This window comes from Andrena cerasifolii, chromosome 14 (genome assembly GCF_050908995.1).
Source record: "Andrena cerasifolii isolate SP2316 chromosome 14, iyAndCera1_principal, whole genome shotgun sequence".
Lineage (NCBI taxonomy): Eukaryota > Metazoa > Arthropoda > Insecta > Hymenoptera > Andrenidae > Andrena > Andrena cerasifolii.
Genome location: NC_135131.1, coordinates 4,420,672 through 4,438,588, shown reverse-complemented (window position 1 = coordinate 4,438,588; position 17,917 = coordinate 4,420,672). Strand labels below are relative to the sequence as shown.

At 43.3% G+C, this 17,917-nt stretch overlaps 1 protein-coding gene across 4 annotated transcripts in view; it reads right to left on the bottom strand.

Annotated features, from left to right (window-relative positions):
* Positions 1-17,917, bottom strand: part of LOC143376530 (neurotrimin) — a 266,194-nt gene that overhangs the window by 103,055 nt on the left and 145,222 nt on the right. The gene's annotated exons all lie outside the window — the stretch shown is intronic.

Here is a 17,917-nt window from a genome sequence, read left to right as displayed (position 1 = left end):
AAAAAAGGAACTAGGCTGCGCTGCGCGACGAATAATGAACAATACAAGTTTGGCAACTCAGTTTAGCAGTTTCGAAACAAAGTCCTTTAACAAACCTCCACCAATCTACACGAATAGATTCCACTGTGAGGATGATTAGCTCGTCAAGTGTTGCCTTCGATGCACCCCGTGCACATGTATCGAATGCTGCACGCCGAAGATGGAGTGGTTGAAAGGAAGTATGTATTATTCAAAGCAGCACATTAGAATATTTTGTTCGAAGGAGGGAATCGATTGGAGGCACATAGTTTCCTCGTTCCTCGGGGAGTTGTGAGATTCGCATTCGAGTCAAGGTTTCCCACGTTTTGCGCGAAGCACAAACAGCGCCTCCTTAACGAGTGACTCGTGGAGGTTGAATTACATTCCTATTGGAAAGCCTCCTCTCGTTTACCCATTCCTCCTTCGCTTTATTTGCGCGGAGCTGGGGCGACTCCGATTTCCCGATTCTTACGGAGTCACAGGGAGGCGAGCCTCGCCGAGCGACAGTCGCGTGTCGCAGCGGTGACGTCCGCGGGCGTGTCGAGCAAACGGGAATGAATACCGGCGCCTTGTTACTGAACCGCTCCGATAATCAATGTAGATGCATGTACGGTGCTATCACACAACAATAACCGCACGATTTGATTTCGCGCGACGCGTGGAGATGAATGACGCCGTTCTGCATAAATCATTCGCCGCCCCTGTGATCCGTTATTCTTTGACAAATAACGCGCGACTCCGCCCTCCGGGGCTAGTGCGCGCCGAAACGAACATACCAATGCTGTTGCACAATTACATTGTTCGAAACAATTTCGGCGCGGCCTGTGCAAATGCCTGGGCTGACGTATGGCGGACATTGTGAATGCTGGTCACATTGTGATGCCATAAGTGCACGGTAAACAACAATGCGCATTGTCGGGGGCTGAATTAGCAAAGTAACAGTGACGATATAAAGGGGAAACGCGTGGGCGTTTCATCGAACAAGGATGTACTCTCCTCCACCCCTGTAGAACTTGGTTTGTACATGGTGACACGCTAGATCTCGTGAAAGCTGCATTTCAAAGAAATAAGGTCTACTTGCACACACAGCATTTTATAACGCTTCGCAGATTTCAAAGAGATGTTGCGAGCTTGTAACCAATCTTTCCCGGTCGCCTCCGGCGTAACCGTAATCCTTAAGGCCAGTGACGCGCAACGGAGTACTGTGTGCGGGGCGGGTGGATTGGCGTTTAAAGGATCCCAGAAGGTAAAGAAGAAGAGAGCCGCGTATCTGTCTTGGGTCCGTCAGTTTATACTCGTCAGTAGGGCTACAGTCGACCTCGACGGAAGACGCATGGGAACCGAAAGGAATAAACTTGGATCTTGTATATATACGCACGAGACTGGGACTTAGGACTTGCGAGAAAATAGTTAGGAAGATTGGACCTCTGGCGGTGCCGGCTGGAACGTTACAAACTTGAGCGGCCATGCCATTTTCAGTAGCCGAGAAGAATCGCAACGCATAGATCTACGAAGAGAAACCTTCACCTCCCAACTGCCCGTTTAAACAGGCAAGGGAAACAGTCAATTTTCCACCCAGTCGTAAACGCGGTAATCACCTCCTTATTAGCATTCTCCCACACGGAAATATTCCGCAGGCGCTGGCGCTCGTTCACGGTGTCCCTTCGTCGCCGGCGATTTCCATATTTCCCATGCGCAAGCAGCGGAACGGTCGCGGCCGTGTGTACCTCTTCTGCGGCCCATTTTTCTCGATGCTCGCGCTTCCGCGGCAGCGGCGACAAACGGAGCGCAGCTCCCCACAGAGTGCGCGCGGCGCGCTCATTCGTACAGATAAATTTGCAACGCGGCCGGGGATACACACCAGGACGGCGTTCGTTTTGCGGGACGTAATTGCCGCAACCGAAATCGATGAATATTTTAGCGCAGACTGTAGCGGCCTCGCGCCTCCACGGCTGATGGCATTCGCGCACACGTGCCATCCCTCTCCGCACACCTTCCTCCCTCCTACGTCTCTTCGGCCTCCTCTATTAGCCTCCTTCCCTCCGCCGCCACGCCACTGGGCAACGAATATGTTTATTCATGCAGTTATTTATTAGTTCGGGCAATTAGCATTAATTAGCGCAATCTGGCACCGGGCGCCGTCCCCCGGCCCCCGATTCTCGGCACACCGCCACGGATATAATAGCGCCGTGCGGTCGCGATGTTTTAGAGGAGTACAACGGCGACAGCGCCGGTTGCGCCGTGTCGCGGCACGTACGGTTGCCGGCGACCAGCCTGGCCACCTTGAATCCACCGGGGTTGTCCTCGAAACAATTAGGAGGCCACTTTTTGCCCGCGATCTAGGTAGGGTTAATTACACGCTTGCGACGAAAGCGGGGCACGGAAGTGGTGCAATGAATGCATCGATCTTGTTCCTTAGACGTTGAGTAGCGTTTTCGCGTTGAAGCGATGGGTATAGTTTAAAAGGATGCACAGACACGTGAGTTAAGTGTTGAAAGGCTTCTTGGTACCGTGACGCTCTGTGATAAGAAGCGCGAATTCGTCGTTATGCCATTTCTTGTGATTATTACTATTTCTAAGCTGCCTTCTTGGCAGGCAACTTCTTGAAAGTTCCTTTGTGGAAACCTCACAAGTTGGCTGCTGGTTTTTATTGCAGTGGGAACGGGAGCCTTCGGCAGGGGTCTGCGTTAAGTTAGTGCGAGGCAAGAGACAGAGTGGCAATGAGGGCTGAAAGTGACGCGATACCGATGTGGAATGGAAGATGAACGTCGCCACTCTTGATCCTTTCGAACTGAGGAATCTCAGGGAGACTCCGGTTGAACCTTTCGGGACATTAGCATAAATCCGATAAAGGTTTCTGGTATTATGGGGGGCCGAATTCCCGCGGTCATTAACAATTCCCCTCGCTCACCGTCAGCCATTTTGCGATAGTCTAGAACTGTCTGGCGAGTGCATCCGTTTACAAGGGCGCGCGTACTAAGAGGACAATGGGGTTTCTCGCGAAGTGGGGGAGGACACTTCATTAGCGAGCGTTTCTCCCTTGAGGATATCGGTAATCGGTCGTCTAGAAAATAGAGAAGCTCGTGCCTTTGCATCCACCTTACGCGTGGCTATTCCTGTGTTTTAGATATCACCCGAGATTTGTAAAATTTCGAAGGTTCTGTGACAGGTTCTGGTAGGCCTCTCCCAGGTTTATGTTACCTTCTGTCTTTGAATAAATGAATTTTTCCACTAACCCCTATTTAAATTTTATTTGTACAGCTCCGGTTTCTCCGCAAACATGCATCATACCAAACAGTCAAACACTACGTCATCCATAATGGTAAACACTGTGTCATTCCTGCGATCCATTGTTATTCTAGCCACTGTGTCATTGAAACCCGTAAACACTCATTATATTTCCTCAGTCTTGTGTATTACTATTCGGGAAGGCACCGGACACAGTCATAGAGTTTAGGTCCAAGCACACTTAACAGTCCTGTCGTAGGTCCGTAACACTTAATTTAGTTTAATAAATATATTGTTTAAACCGGTAGTTCGTTTTATCCTTGTGTCCATTAGAACTGCGATAAACGTGCTCGACGAAGAATCGAATAAAACGTAGCCGCTCGCAGTGAATAATTTCACAAGAATTCATTAAAACGCACCATAAAGGTCTTCATGAATGAAGATCTCGCTCGAGATATGATATCTCAGCGTAAATGAAGTGTACACTACTGTGCACAGCATTAAATGTTACACTGAAATATCTGCTCCTCACAATTTACTGCTACTCGCTCCAAAAGCTATTCACCCTTCTGTCATGAAAGAGAAGAGAACGCACCTTTGTTCTTTATCGAAGATCAACACTCGGTAATTTGTGTGACGTGCATTTTCCGTATTTCGAAGCACTTTTAATTGCCTTTGGCTAACGTTGATCCGCGGAATAGGTGCGATTGATGCCAGCCAATCAATCTTTAAATGGATTCATTTCAGCTAAATGAGATTGACGTGTCCACACCTGATTCGAATCCTTTACAGGCACGACCTATTGGTCGAGCGATCGCGGTTCAATCCTGTTCAATCAGCGCGAAATGTCTTTGCCTCGAATACAAAGTGGACGCCAAAATGCAAGCTCTGGTTGTTTATTTTGAGAACGCACGACTTTTATAAATCTCCGCCGACCCAATAAGCCAGTATTTAAACGGAGACAATATGCATCACGCGTCAAAGTGTCCATCACTTTTAAATCCCCACGTAGATTCTACCACAGACACTGCAAATTCAATTCGACCTATTGGATACAGAGAAGACGGTCTCCTCTGTGGTCTGCCTAAACCCTCTAATCGCTGCTTTACCCCTTCAGTGACATTTTTATGGAGATGCAGTCTCCTATTGAGATTCTTACACACTTCGATGCAAGTAGACCGACTGGGATATATGAGAAGGTCTGCAAACTAACGAACCTGGGGGTCCAGGTATCTTCGCCAGGGTGGCCCTTATTTCCAACCTGCAATTTCTTTTGCTCTCACCCCCTAATATGGTTCCATTTCATAAAAAAAGTCCCTGAAAAAGATTATTGCATTTGGACAGCAGGAAAGGGTGCCTATTTTTTTATCAAATGGCACCGTTCCAGGTGGTGAGAGCCAAGAACTACAAAAAAAAATTCGACACGTATAAATAAGGGTCAGTTACGTATAAATGCCACTTAATCTTCACATGCAGAGGCTATAGACACAAGTTGAGCTATCGTGTGTTAGTCTTCTGTTAAGCAAACGCACAGACACTGTTTCCTATATAATACTCAGCATTTTCCATACCCTCACGCTTCTAGTTTGTCTAATTATCGCTCTGAATGCACTCAAATCCCTGGAATCTTCGTGCAACTCACACTGCTAGCCAATGTATGTCTTCAATCTTCGAATTCACCTCCACACGCACACTCAGCATTCTCTGACGTCCATTCAAACTATGTACTACGACTGGCTATCAGGGAACGTAGACGCAAGCCAGGGCTGAAATCCCATGCTCACTGGCACAAACGATATTGCTAACTCTTTGAAGGTTGCATCATTTGCAGCGAATTTACTGTGGATATTTTTCTAATCTTCTTAGCGTTGAAGTTTCAAATTGCTCAGTCAGAGTTCTCATTGTCCCATCGCTGGCAATATCCAGCGTACATAAAAGCCTTATTATTAATTGAGACTGCCCTAGTTGCATTTCTGGTTGGCCCACAGTATCCCCAAGTTGGGAATTATATAGTGGGCTAAAGCTTTTTTCGTCTGGTATTTTTTTTCAAACTCCTTTCACAATTTTGTTAACCCAAGTTTGCAGCGCTTATTGCGCCATTAAACTTCTGCTTGAAATTTGTTCTGTCTCTTGCACTTTTGATGTTATACGCGAAAAAGTGGGAGTCCCTATTTCACTTTCAGGTTAGTTTTCACACCCTTAAAGGGCGACTGGACACGCATGAAACCTACCGTTGTTTCTGTCTTGAGTCACTCTATAATCCCACAAAGTTGCGTTGCAATCGATGAGTGCGGATTCGTGGTGCTCCGTTGTGAGGAATCTTTTTAAAAAATTCCCTCCTCTTCCCCGAAAAGAGATATGTCACCCGGGCAACGCCGGGTACTTTAAGCTAGTAGGATATAAATGTTTGGATGGTATAGTTCCACCAGTGATAACTATGAAATAAAATTGATTTCTTAGAAGAAGAGCTCCTTCTTTCTTTCTAACATGCATTCTGCTGTCTATGATTGAAAACGTCCGGCTATCATTTGTCATGCCGCATTTTCAATCAGTCTTCCACACCCATTCACATCGAGCATCCTCGCTTTCTTCTGCATGCCGGAATGCATGCAGACGTTATGCACCGCACGGCTTTTATCGCAGCCCTATGGAAGCTCGCGCATTAAAGTTCGCATCACTCCTATTGAGATCGTTTTGACACACTTCTAAACGCGTATACAATTCCCCAGCATGCATTCAGTAATCTTTTCCCATACTTGCGCGCTGTTGCGCCAGCTCACGCACTCGCGTCGTGCATGGCTCGAGTCCTTTATGCACCACCCTTACTGCTCATTTTCATAAAGTCTGCTCCTCGAGCGCCCTCCTCATGCATTCTAGAGTACTCATAATTGTACTCGGCGAAATACTGCCTCTTACGTTGCAGGTGGAGGGAATATAGCAACGTAATGAAAGCAATGGCGAGGAAAGGAATATATTAAGTAGTTAGTATATCGGTTGGACATTAAAAAATTGGAAATCTTCTTATACCGATGTGGTCCGTTAGTGATTGGCAAAGGACCGATTTCGAGGGGCTCTACTTTCGAGAATGTTGCAAGTGCAAATGGAATAGTTTGTCATTTCAAAGAATGCTTGAAGTACTGTATTATATTGCTATTAAGCCAGAATTATTAGCTTTGCACAGAGGTGGGCAAAATTTTTATTTAAATAAAAATTTCGAATAACGAATAAAAGTTAAAAAAAATATTCATCATGTGTCGAATAAAAAGACTTACTATATTTGTTGAATAATCTGAAGTTAAAGTAACTTTTATTCGATCTGTTATTTAAATCAATTTTGATTTAGCTAATGCCCAACCCTGGTTTTGCAGGAAGACACTGCTAAAAAAGCTGAACGTATTTAAAGTGCTATGTAAGACCAGGTGTTATATTTTGGACGTGGAAGTTGATTTTATTTTTAACTTCGATTCATAAAAGAGAACAAATGAGGAACTGTTTAAGCTTGAGGTAAAACTTGACTTAGGTACTCGTTTGCCCCGTCCACTAGAGATTTCCTCTAACAAAGAAACATGCATTATTTTCTTCGAATATCCAAATTGCAGTCGCTATTCATGTATAGCAATTTTTCCCACTGCAATTGATTTCCTCGTATTAAATGCATCTCTATTGGACAACATTGCTACAGTCTTCCACCCACTCATCTCAAGTGCTACACCTCAACCCCATGCACTCGTCATACACCATGCACTCAGATCCCATTCACACTATCCAACCGCACCTCACCGCCTGAATCATCACCAGCAAATCATTCGCATACGCTACTATCTTCCAGTCACGCCTCTGTAATTTACGCAACAAGTTATCCATCACAAGTTTCCGTACCACCGGCTCTCAAATGGACCCATGCACACACCCATTAGCTCACGTTCGACTGTCTTCAAACAGTTTAAACTAAACTGGCCCTTTTCTTTCAACTACACTAGTCTACTGTCACAGATAGGGTTCTCGGTTTTTAAAAACCGAGTTTAAAAACCAGCTTTTTCGATGAATTTGTAAAAGTCGAAAGCCGATACTTGAATTTGAAAAACTGGTTTTAAATAGATACTAGAATTATTAATATCTAAAAATTAATTATTTAATTAAAAACGTTAACGTTCAGACTTGAAGTCGCCTCGGGCACAAGCATATCGTAATTAGTAATAGTTTCCTGTAAAACTAATCTTCGTGAGTTGATATTTTCTGAAGAAAAATACTAAATGAAATAAAAATTTATAATTTATATTTTGTACGGATTTTAGTTATATCAGTTTTTATTTGGATTTGCATGCAGTATATTTTTGTAGTTCCATAAATATTAAATGAACTGAAAATATTTTGTTTTATTTTTTTAATTTATTTAGTCTGTATAGGTAGTGTATCTATACTTTATTTTGTTATATTTTGTAATTACATAAATATTAAAAAAGCTGAAAATTTTTAAAGTGAGCATAAATATTTCTTTACTATTTTAATCATATTTTTTGTAAATTTTTTTTAAGAATAGTGGAAATCGAAAACCGGTTTCTTCAAAAGTCGGTTTCCGCATAAACCCTAGTCACAGAATAGTAATTATAAATTTATACTTAAATTGCTTAAATCTCCATTATCCATAATACCTTTGTATTATGATCTGTCCTGAGATTCTAATTCTGAGCCACCAATTCTTCAACCAATTACCGATAACAAGTGTACACTAAGCTTCCAAGATATCGGTTTCTCTTTCTTTCAGAAGCTAGCAACTGAGCTTCTAATTCTAAGAAACAATTGTCTATCAAACCTAAGCTCGCTACAACTCACCCCCTTCATCCCGCAAGCTCCATTAACCACATAAAATCGTATCTAAGTTACCGAAACACCCTGTGGAATAAGATCTGCATCGCCCGCCTGTATCAATGAGCTAGTGCATCGATCGACTGCACGCGCGAGTGATCGCCTTTCTGAAATCCAAATCTTCTCGCAACATTGTTGAGCGATAGGCAACAGAGAGGAAACAGAGGGCCTCGAGGGTATTGAAGCTGCCACATCAAACGAAGTCGCAGGTAGGTAGCGAGCCAATCCCCAATTATCGTCAGTGGCGCTAGCTCAAGTCGTCCTTTAATCGTTTAACAAGTAGTCCGATGGGAAAGTTCATCTGTCAAACGATCTGGTCGGGTCAACGGACAGCTCGCGCCGATCGCAATTCGCGCCCTCGAATAATAAGTGTATCGATCACAAACCGTCGACACGCTGCGAGCGAGCGATTAGACGTGAATTGTGCGGCGATCCAGCGGTGTCGATTAAACGGGAATTTTCCGCGACGACCGCGACCCCGCGAGCTTAATAGTTTTGGTGGGAGGCTGCGTGCATTTTTAATGGACTGCCGCTCGTTAAATAAGAGCTGGATATTTCATTTGCCTACGCCGCGGGGGTTGAAAGCTTCGGGACCCAGTTCCGCGACTCGATTCGCGGAAATAGAATAAATCGGGTTTAGGCGGCTCGGCGTTACGCGCGCGGTGCTTTATCTATTTAATTCGATATCTCAGCGACCGTCAAAGCATACTGGGGATTGTGATAACGTGTTATAAAAAGCGTGCTTTCAGATCGTACGTGGAGTTAATTGGTGGTGGTCAATATTGAGTATTAGGTACTCTCGTGATGTTGAAACATGATTTTGTAGTTGTGGATGGAATATTCAGTAGTGATGGGTATAGTTTTGTTATAGATCTCTGAATTTTCTATAAGAAAGTATTAAGCTTTGTTTGTCTTAAACCTAATAATTAGCCAAGTATTTGCAAAAACGATGTTCATGGTCTCCATAGTTATTTTATTGTTACTTACAGTAGGTGCTGAAAGTGATAACTGTTGATTTCCATGCAACTGTTATTATTATTAGGTGCAGGAGAAATAAAGCTGAATACTTTCTTACAGAAAATTCACTGCTCTTTTCATACTTTAGAAGTTATTCGGGGTGGACTGTATATCAGGGGGCCCTTATTTATACCTGCCGAAATTTTTTTTTATTTCATCGCCTTCACGCCCTAGAACGGTGCCATTTGATAAAAAAAAAAATAGTCCCAGACAAAGTTTATTACAATCGGGCAACAGGAAAGGGTGCTGACCAGTTAAAGTTTAGAATTCATCAATAGTTTGAATGTAAAGAATTTCTAAAAATGGTAGGCCCTATCGAAATTTTGTTCAAATAATATTAAAATAACTTTCTCCAATTACTGTATATATACTGCACCCTTTCCTGTTGTCCGATTGCAATAATCTTTTCCAGGGACTATTTTTTTTATGAAATGGAACCATATTAGGGGGTGAGAGCAAAAGACATCGCAGGTTGAAAGTAAGGGCCACTCTAATATCACACTGACCATTGCTAGAAAGAAATAAATAGAATTCAATAAAAGTTAATAAATTCAGAATTACCCATTATAATTTCCATTAGTATAAACCTTGATTAATACATTTTTAGTTAGTACCATCTAACAAAGAAATGGTCAAAGAAATTTTGCCAGAAGAATGAAACAGGATAACCTCGAATTACGTTTGTATAAATTAAATATGGAATTTGGATAAATAATTCTTTACACAATCCTTGCTAGTTCTACTAGACATGTGTAAAAATTTTCATTTAAACGCACCTAAAAGAAAAGTTTACTAACCAGGATTTACATTACCGTGAATTAGAGTAATGAATTCTCACTTTGAAGATTTAATATATAAAATATGTTACATACAGGGTGGGCGGATACTCTCGTGACTTGATAGTGATCTTGATAGGTCCATTGAGTTTCAATCTAATATTAGCCTTCCCAACCAAATCGAACCAGACATCCACTGCCTCCACCGCATCCTCCAGTTCGCCAGAACCCGAATACCAATCCTGAACAGCCTACCAAAAGCCAAAAAAAAAATCCCTGCACCCACTTTATCCCCCACGCTCACTCCCTTGAGCGAACTACCGCGCAATTAAGAATCCAGCCGGCTCAGGGTACCCTCCAGCTAATAACCATGGGACTCGCGGCGTGAATAAAGTGCCAAACGACTCGATAAACCAACGTGGCCCAAAGAGATTTCGCGGCATGCATGGGGAACGTTACGGGGCGAAGGTAATCGCTCGAGCGTATCCACCCCACGTTTCGAACGGGGTAACGCGGGTACGTTCGCCGAGTTTTATTGCCCCCGTTTTTGTCAACCCTCGCAGGAGAACGGGGCCGTCGTTTCTTTCTCTTAGCAGTGATATTTCACCATGGTCAGGAGAGACGTTCGCCTCTTAAGCGTCTGAACTCGTTGGCTGGATTCGGTCGCGGGCGAAGAAGAGGGTTGGCGGGTGGGGAGGGGGTGGTAGAGGCCACGGGGTAGTTACCCGCACTGCAGGATTGCCATTTTCCGGTCTCTCTCCCTCTCCATTTTACTCCCCTAATCCCATCGCCATAAATTAGCCGGGACGGAAGTTCGATACGTTGCATTTGTCCACGGTACACCGAAATAAAGAGTAGCTCTCGCGTAATAATGCCCCCCGATTTCCCTCCATTTCCTGGCCGACACCCGTGCAATTATTCCGCGCGTTCTTCGCGGCGGGCGTATCGCTCTTCGAATCGTCGGGGCATCCGTTTCGCGCCCAACTTTAATGTCTCAAGAGCGACCCACGGTCGTTTATGCGCGCCCACCGCTGCCAGAACCAGTTCCCCGCAACTCTCAAGTAACTCTGAGATAGGGTGGGCGCGGACTGGCTGGGAGGGGTGTGAAATTAGATAAACACGAAACAGCACTAGTGGGAATAAAATGGAAGTCTCGTTGTCGAGCGGTCTTGCGCGGGTTAGACGCCGGCGAAAACTTGCCTGTTTTCCGTGGGAATGGAATTTCCGCCGCCGCGGTCCAATCTGTAATTCGAGTCGACAAGAACGCTCGTAGTCGTTGAAACGGTTGATCCAGCATCAATCGAGGCGAACAGATGAACTGGAGAAAGGTGTTGCCGCAAGAGAGGGCTTTCGACGGATCCCGCTCTCTCTCGGAAGTTCTCTCTCAGCTACCGATTTTATATATACACCAGTTTCGCTCTACCTTCTGATATCCCCACGTCTAAGGCAGCGCCTGCTAGGTAAGCCTTAAGCCTCGTTCAGATTAATCAAGTTACTTGACTTCGAGGCGCTTGAGTTTCAAGTAACTGGAAACTACTTCACCAATGGTGAACCTGTTATTCACTTGGCCTGAAATATCCTTTCAAGTTTCTTTTAATTTTCTAGCGATCTAGAGAGTCTTTCTACTTTCACTTATAGGGAATTCGGTACCCCGCACTGACTCTGCTCTGGTGCCAGAAGATGCCTTGGACTGGTTGTTTCTAATAGGAACGAAGGTAGCTCTATAAGAATCAACCAATCCAAGTCATCTTCTGGCACCAGTGCTGAGTCAGTGCGAGGTACCGAATTCGCTATTACCTTGAAACACAGCTTGAACAGTTTTTAAAAGTGAGTTTATAATCATAAAACAGTTTTTAGTTTTTGCAAACTGCTACAGTTAATTGTAAGAATAGGTGGAGTAATGACTCTTCCCTTTTAATGATTTTTTTAAATATTTTTAATAATTCATTCCTAATTTCGTTCCCTATTACACACAATACAGCGAACACCACCTTCTTTGCCGCCATTGTAGATATCTACTTGCTTCAAGTAATCTTAAAGGTAACCCGAAGGCAACTGACACTACGGAACACAAACTTGAATTCCTGTAACTTGACTAATGAGAACGAGGCTTTACCCATGAGCAGCGTTGTCAGGAGAAATTCCCTCTGAGGGAAATACTATGACGTCACGTTACCCCCCTCCTTCGGAATACGCAATATTAAACATACCACAGTCCCAAATGTATGCTAAAAAATAAAACTAGAACAAATTGAAAAAGTGGTAACTTTTTTGCCCGCTACTGTATTATGTAAAATATGGTGATTTTGGTAGATAAAACCAGCATTCAACAACCACATATATTTCCACTTTGAACCGCGGTTTTATCACGACCATATCCCCGCGGCATGCAAACGTCCTCTCCAACATCGCGGAAGACAGTAAATCAATCGTCGTATCTTCCCCCTGAATCTAGATTGTAAAACGCTCTCCCAAAGTCGATTACGAACAGTCCGATCCAATATTTGGCCTCCAATGGCAGTTCGAAGATCATTTTGGAATCCCCTTCATCGATCTTGTCTGGGGATATCTAGGGTAAGAACCCCCCGGCCAGATACGGACTCCGAAGCCCGAAAATCGCAAATTACAATCTGCTAAGCTTCCTAACAACTGGACGTCACAAATGTCACGAGTATAATAACGCCACTGCTTTGACCGTTTCCTTTTCAACGAACTTATTGGTCCAAGCAGGACCAGCCAGATAATCACGCTCCAGCAGATTGATTTTGTGGGGAATCCTAGCGAGAATTCATGTTCCGACAGTTTTTAGCCATCTCGGCTTTCGTTAGATAAATATCAAGCGTTGAACGCGTGGCCTACAACACAAGGAAAATGGGAAAACGTATCCGTGATACGAGATAGTAAATGTCGATAGTGGGATTTATCGTCGAGAACGTTTCAGCTCTAGGTACCTACTTATCTTTACCATGCACACCGCTCAACTCAGTGTTCATTTCATATTTGATATCGATCTTGCTGGATAAGCAACCGAGCACGGGCTTCGGTGCCTTTGGAGATTCTTTCTATTAAACGTGGCGCGAGTGAAAATTAAAAAGCCCCGCGTTCGACGAAGCGGAACGCGCGCTCGTGACACGCGTTTGATCCCCAGCATCAATGCAAATCGAATGTAATATATTCGCCGGAACGAAAGCACTTTAATGACATACTCGTTACACTTTGTCGCGGAATGGTTTACATATTGCACTTTGTAACGGGCTGACGTTTTGCGCTTTGTATTCAGCGAAAAGCGCTTGTATTATACAAATGGAGCTGCGCCAAAGAACTACTGACGTATCAAACAGTTGTACGATTTGATTTGCAAAGGAGCATAATGTGAACTCGACGGGGGAGGAAAGCTTTGATACCTTAACTGGATGTCGTGCCGTTGTAAGATGAGTGTTAGGAAATTCTTAACAAGAGGAGCTGTGGAATAAATAGCTGGAGTGCGGTGTAGTGTGGTTCTCTGTGTAAAGAAGCTATCGTTAGGAATGTTTGCTCGAATCTGTGGGATAAGTTTCTTTCATCTTTCTGAAGAACATTTTGCAGAATCTATGGTGTTCTGACTTACATACGGATATACATCTGCTAACCCTCGGCAGGGGATGTCCAGGTCATTTTCTACCCAAATGTAAGCCTTTGAGCACTATTTTAAACAGTATTTTAATTCACAGATTTTTAGAAACAGATAAATGAATTGCTTTAACGAAAGGAACGTTACCGAAACTGTCTATAATGGGGCAGTTACTGCGGGTCTAAATGGACCCAGACACTTCTGTGCAGTAGCTCAAATCAACCGTTGGTTACTCGGGCGCGGGGGGTAATAACTAGGTTTTACTAACAAGGGGAGTTTTTAGGTGCTCGCCTCCGATTGCTTTGGATTTTGGATATGTTTTAGAAGATCGAAAAATAACAAATACCTGTTTTTTTTATTTTTTCCGGTTTGCATATTTAGGGGGTGGAAGCACCCCTTCCACATGTGAAACCTTGATCCTCAAACTTGTATATACTCTTTTCTACTTTTACTAGGCAATGATAGCCATGAAGATTCTTAATCGACAGGTTTCATAAATTATTCTACTGAACTAGTAAAGAAGAATCTCGCTTTTTTTCAAAATCTATAGGAACGATTATTAACTTAAACAATCCAGAAAGGAATATTAAAGTTTCAATGTATGTTTGGTGCTCATCAGGGTTGTGCAATATGCAACCATGAATTCGAGACTGGAGCGTTATCAAGTCAGCGTTATTATGGACGGAACGAGCAGGAATTACTTCAACGCGCCGGATCAATCAATATCCTGCTAGTAAGAGATCGTTCGCCTGATTTTCGGGGTTGAATGTCGTCTTGTGGCGTGTTGTATATTAATGGCCGCTCCGCGCCATACAGTGGGCGAACAATGGGGTGCAGCGAACAATGCTGAGCATCGATTCAGATAACTCAATCACGATAGCCTAATTCCCAGCATGGTGGGGTCAAGGTGCGTTATACATGTCCAGGAATATCTGAGACCATTTTTCAACGCTACAGCGACCTTAAACAGGAGTGTCAATCATATAAATCCAAGGTGACCTGGTTACCGCAGTATCGAGATCAGGACGTCACTGAATATCTTGTGAATCAGCCGGATCGATGGAGGAAGAAAGGAGAGCAAATATTTGGAGCTGTGTCGAGGGTTAGCAGGGGATACAGGATTTATGCGGAACTTACAATTAGTTTGCCAACTTAATAAGAATTGATGTGACGTGAGTTTCGAAAGCAACAGAGTAATTACGTAATATAGGGTGACTTGTACTTGAATGAACACCTAATAAAATCAACCACAAGAGTCACCTTGAACTTAATGAAGAACTTAGAAAGAACTTGGTTGAATAAAAAAGTACTGGGTAAATTTTAACGTGAAACGAGTGTCATAGGTGTTATTAATATTATTAGTACCTATTAAGCGTTTTTATTCCACAAACAAATGTATATAAGCAAGAGCAAGAGAAAGAAGAACACGACTATCGCAAAGGCAGGGTTCAGTCTAAGGACTGTTTCCCAACCGAACCTAATTTGTGTTAATTTTTCGTTGCTATTTTTTATACGAGCAGTGTTTATTCAAAATTAATACCTTTTTCCCAAAGCGAACTTACAAACTATTTTTTCTCTCAAAATATTATATCTGAACAATAACTTTGTAGATTTTCAGGTTCTAATTATGAAATTTGTAAAAGTTACAATTTTTTGAAAATTTTCTTCGTGTTTTCTCGACACATGGTAATCTAGATTTTTTTTACAAAAATTATGATGAAATTTCAGTTAAGAAACTATTAGAATACATTCTACAGACTTTGAAATTGACCCATAATTTTTTTCATATTGATTACATTCTTCAGATGAGAATGGCAGTCGTTCAAAAAGTGTTCTGGGTGTGAGCCACCCAGGCATGTCAAAGTTGATCGAAATAAGAGGTGTGTCAACGAAGGGTTAAAAAGCTGTATGATATAATTCAACAGCATTGCTGTACTTGAAATACTAAGGTTTTAAGCCTGTATCAATAATTAGTAAGACATGCTGCCTATTTGCATAGTAGGCGAAAGAATCATTTATGAACAACTCGTTTCGCTTCGACGATAGTACACACAAGGCGAATGTTGCTACGAAATAATTCAGTAAATCGCAAACAGTCGCTGTGCCCTGAATGCTGGTACGAAAAGTACGACAGGAAGTCTCAGTAAAAATGCAAAACGTCTACAGACAAGGATTTAGCGAGGCCGTCACAATAATTGTATACTATGCAGCTAAAATTGGATAACAGGGCAAATATCCAACGCAGGATTCTTGGAAAGTGTCTTAAAAGGATGGAGAAGCTTCTTCAGAACTCTTCGAGTGGCACTGTACTGCAGACACAGAAATAAAGTATTCACGCGAGTGTCCTGACACTGAACTTCGAGGTAGTTTGTGCACAGACTTAACAGTACAATGTAGTCGCTAAAACTCGGGAATTATCCGTGTCTCCGCGAGATAGAATTGTTTTATTACATGACTGTGGATAAACTTGACGAAGACTTGCTGGGGCCTTAGAATCGAGCTCCTCTGTGCAGAGTTGTTATTAAACAAGAGAAGCCGACGAAATATTATCTGAAAAGGAGCAGGAAGCCTAAGAAGTCCAAGTTCATAGATGCCGCAACAATGTCCATTTATACCTGCATGGCGCCCAAACAAAACAAAACTATCCTTCTAAGAAGAATATCCTAGAATTTTTATTAATTTCCCCCTACATTTTACAGAATCATTTATCATCTGCTTGCCAACATGTAGCGCCCCTTTAACAACACGTTGCTCGAAAAACAACTAGAAAATTATTCAATGTTCCTAACAGGACCTTCCATCGCCAGAATCGCAACAAATTAACATTATCAAAAATCTACAGCATCTGTTAAATTTAGAATTTAAATTATTTAACTTTACTTTAACAAATCAATTGGTAGAAGCACCTTTGCAAAATTGGTAATCAATGCCATTAATACTATCTACAATGTTGCAACATTTTCTACAATACAAGCACCAGTAAATAAGGAAATGCTTCCTCAACTACAAAGCTGTTTCTCAATTCCCATCTGTCCCGCCAATTGCACGCAAAATAGGTAGCGCAAGAAGTAACGAACAGTAATTACAATCCGGCAACAAAGCCACTCGAAATCGACAGATTAAGTAGCAAGTACCTCAGCTGGGATTCAAGTTTCTTTCGCGACTGCCTAATGGACAAACAATAAATTCTAGGATCCTCAATCAAGGCTGCTTGAAGAACCATCCAGTTGCACGGCTCTCTCTGAAGTTCAACTGAGCTGATACAATAAACAGACCGGTGAACTCGGCCAATACTTATCATAATGAAATTCATTCAGTAGATTTACTTTATCCCGATCCTTACAAAAAAAAAGCAGGGGCACCGATTGAGTAACAAAAACTGTCCAAGTACCGCGGATGAGCAAGCACGGAGGAGCATAAACGCCAGTCGTTTCGCAGATATATTCGAGGGCGTTTGTTGGCCCCAAATTAAATGAGCATCGTTACGATGCCAGCGATTTTTTGGCAGCCGGAGCGAACAGATTTCCGGTCTGCGGGCGAAGGCAAGGGAGGAGAAAGAGAGGGACGACGAGAAAGCTGGAGGACTGGCGGAGCAGTCGCCACCCCCCTTTCCATCCCTTATTGTCAGAGGGTAAGCGTAGCGGCTGGGCTCTCTGGACGCGGACAAAAGTTTTCTGGTCCGCTGGAAGGTTTCTCGCCTTCACGAAAATTCGACGGCTTTATAGCGGCAGGGGAGGCGGGGGATAAATAATGTACCGCGATATCGAGGGGATAATCGCGCGTGGACGAGAGAAATCGACGGCCCACGGATCACGTAGCAGAGGATATCCCCGTCTGGCGCCTGTCCGCGTGTAACGCGCCGAGTTCTGCTGAGGATCCGATGGTACCTAGCTAACACAGAACGCAAGCTAAGTTGTCCTACCGAGCAGATGATATTTCCACCATTTCCTTCAGTTTTTGATTATCCAATGAATTGAAATAAACAAGTCTTTCGCGCTGCAGTTTGTCCTGCATGGAGCAGTGGAGTTGGGTCTAGGTAGACCGAGCAGAGATTTTAGAACGGATTTCAGGGGGAAGGTGGAGCTCGTTATTTAGAAGATTGAAATCCGCGCGTGGCTGTTGCGCCGCGGTGCTCGATGGTCGAAGGAAAACACTCGGGAAAATTACGAAACGAATTATCCAAATTTACTCGTTGACATGGCCGCGGGGTGAAACGCTGCTTTGTTTGGCCGCGTTAAATATGTGTTCAAATGCGTTACCATTATACGTGTCGTCGGCGAAAAAACACACGGACGTGTCACCACCACCGGGGCATCCTATATATCCACCATCATTCGTGAACTGTATTTTCACTCGGTGAGCGGCGCGTCACCGAACGCGCGCTGGTACGCTCGGCGAACAA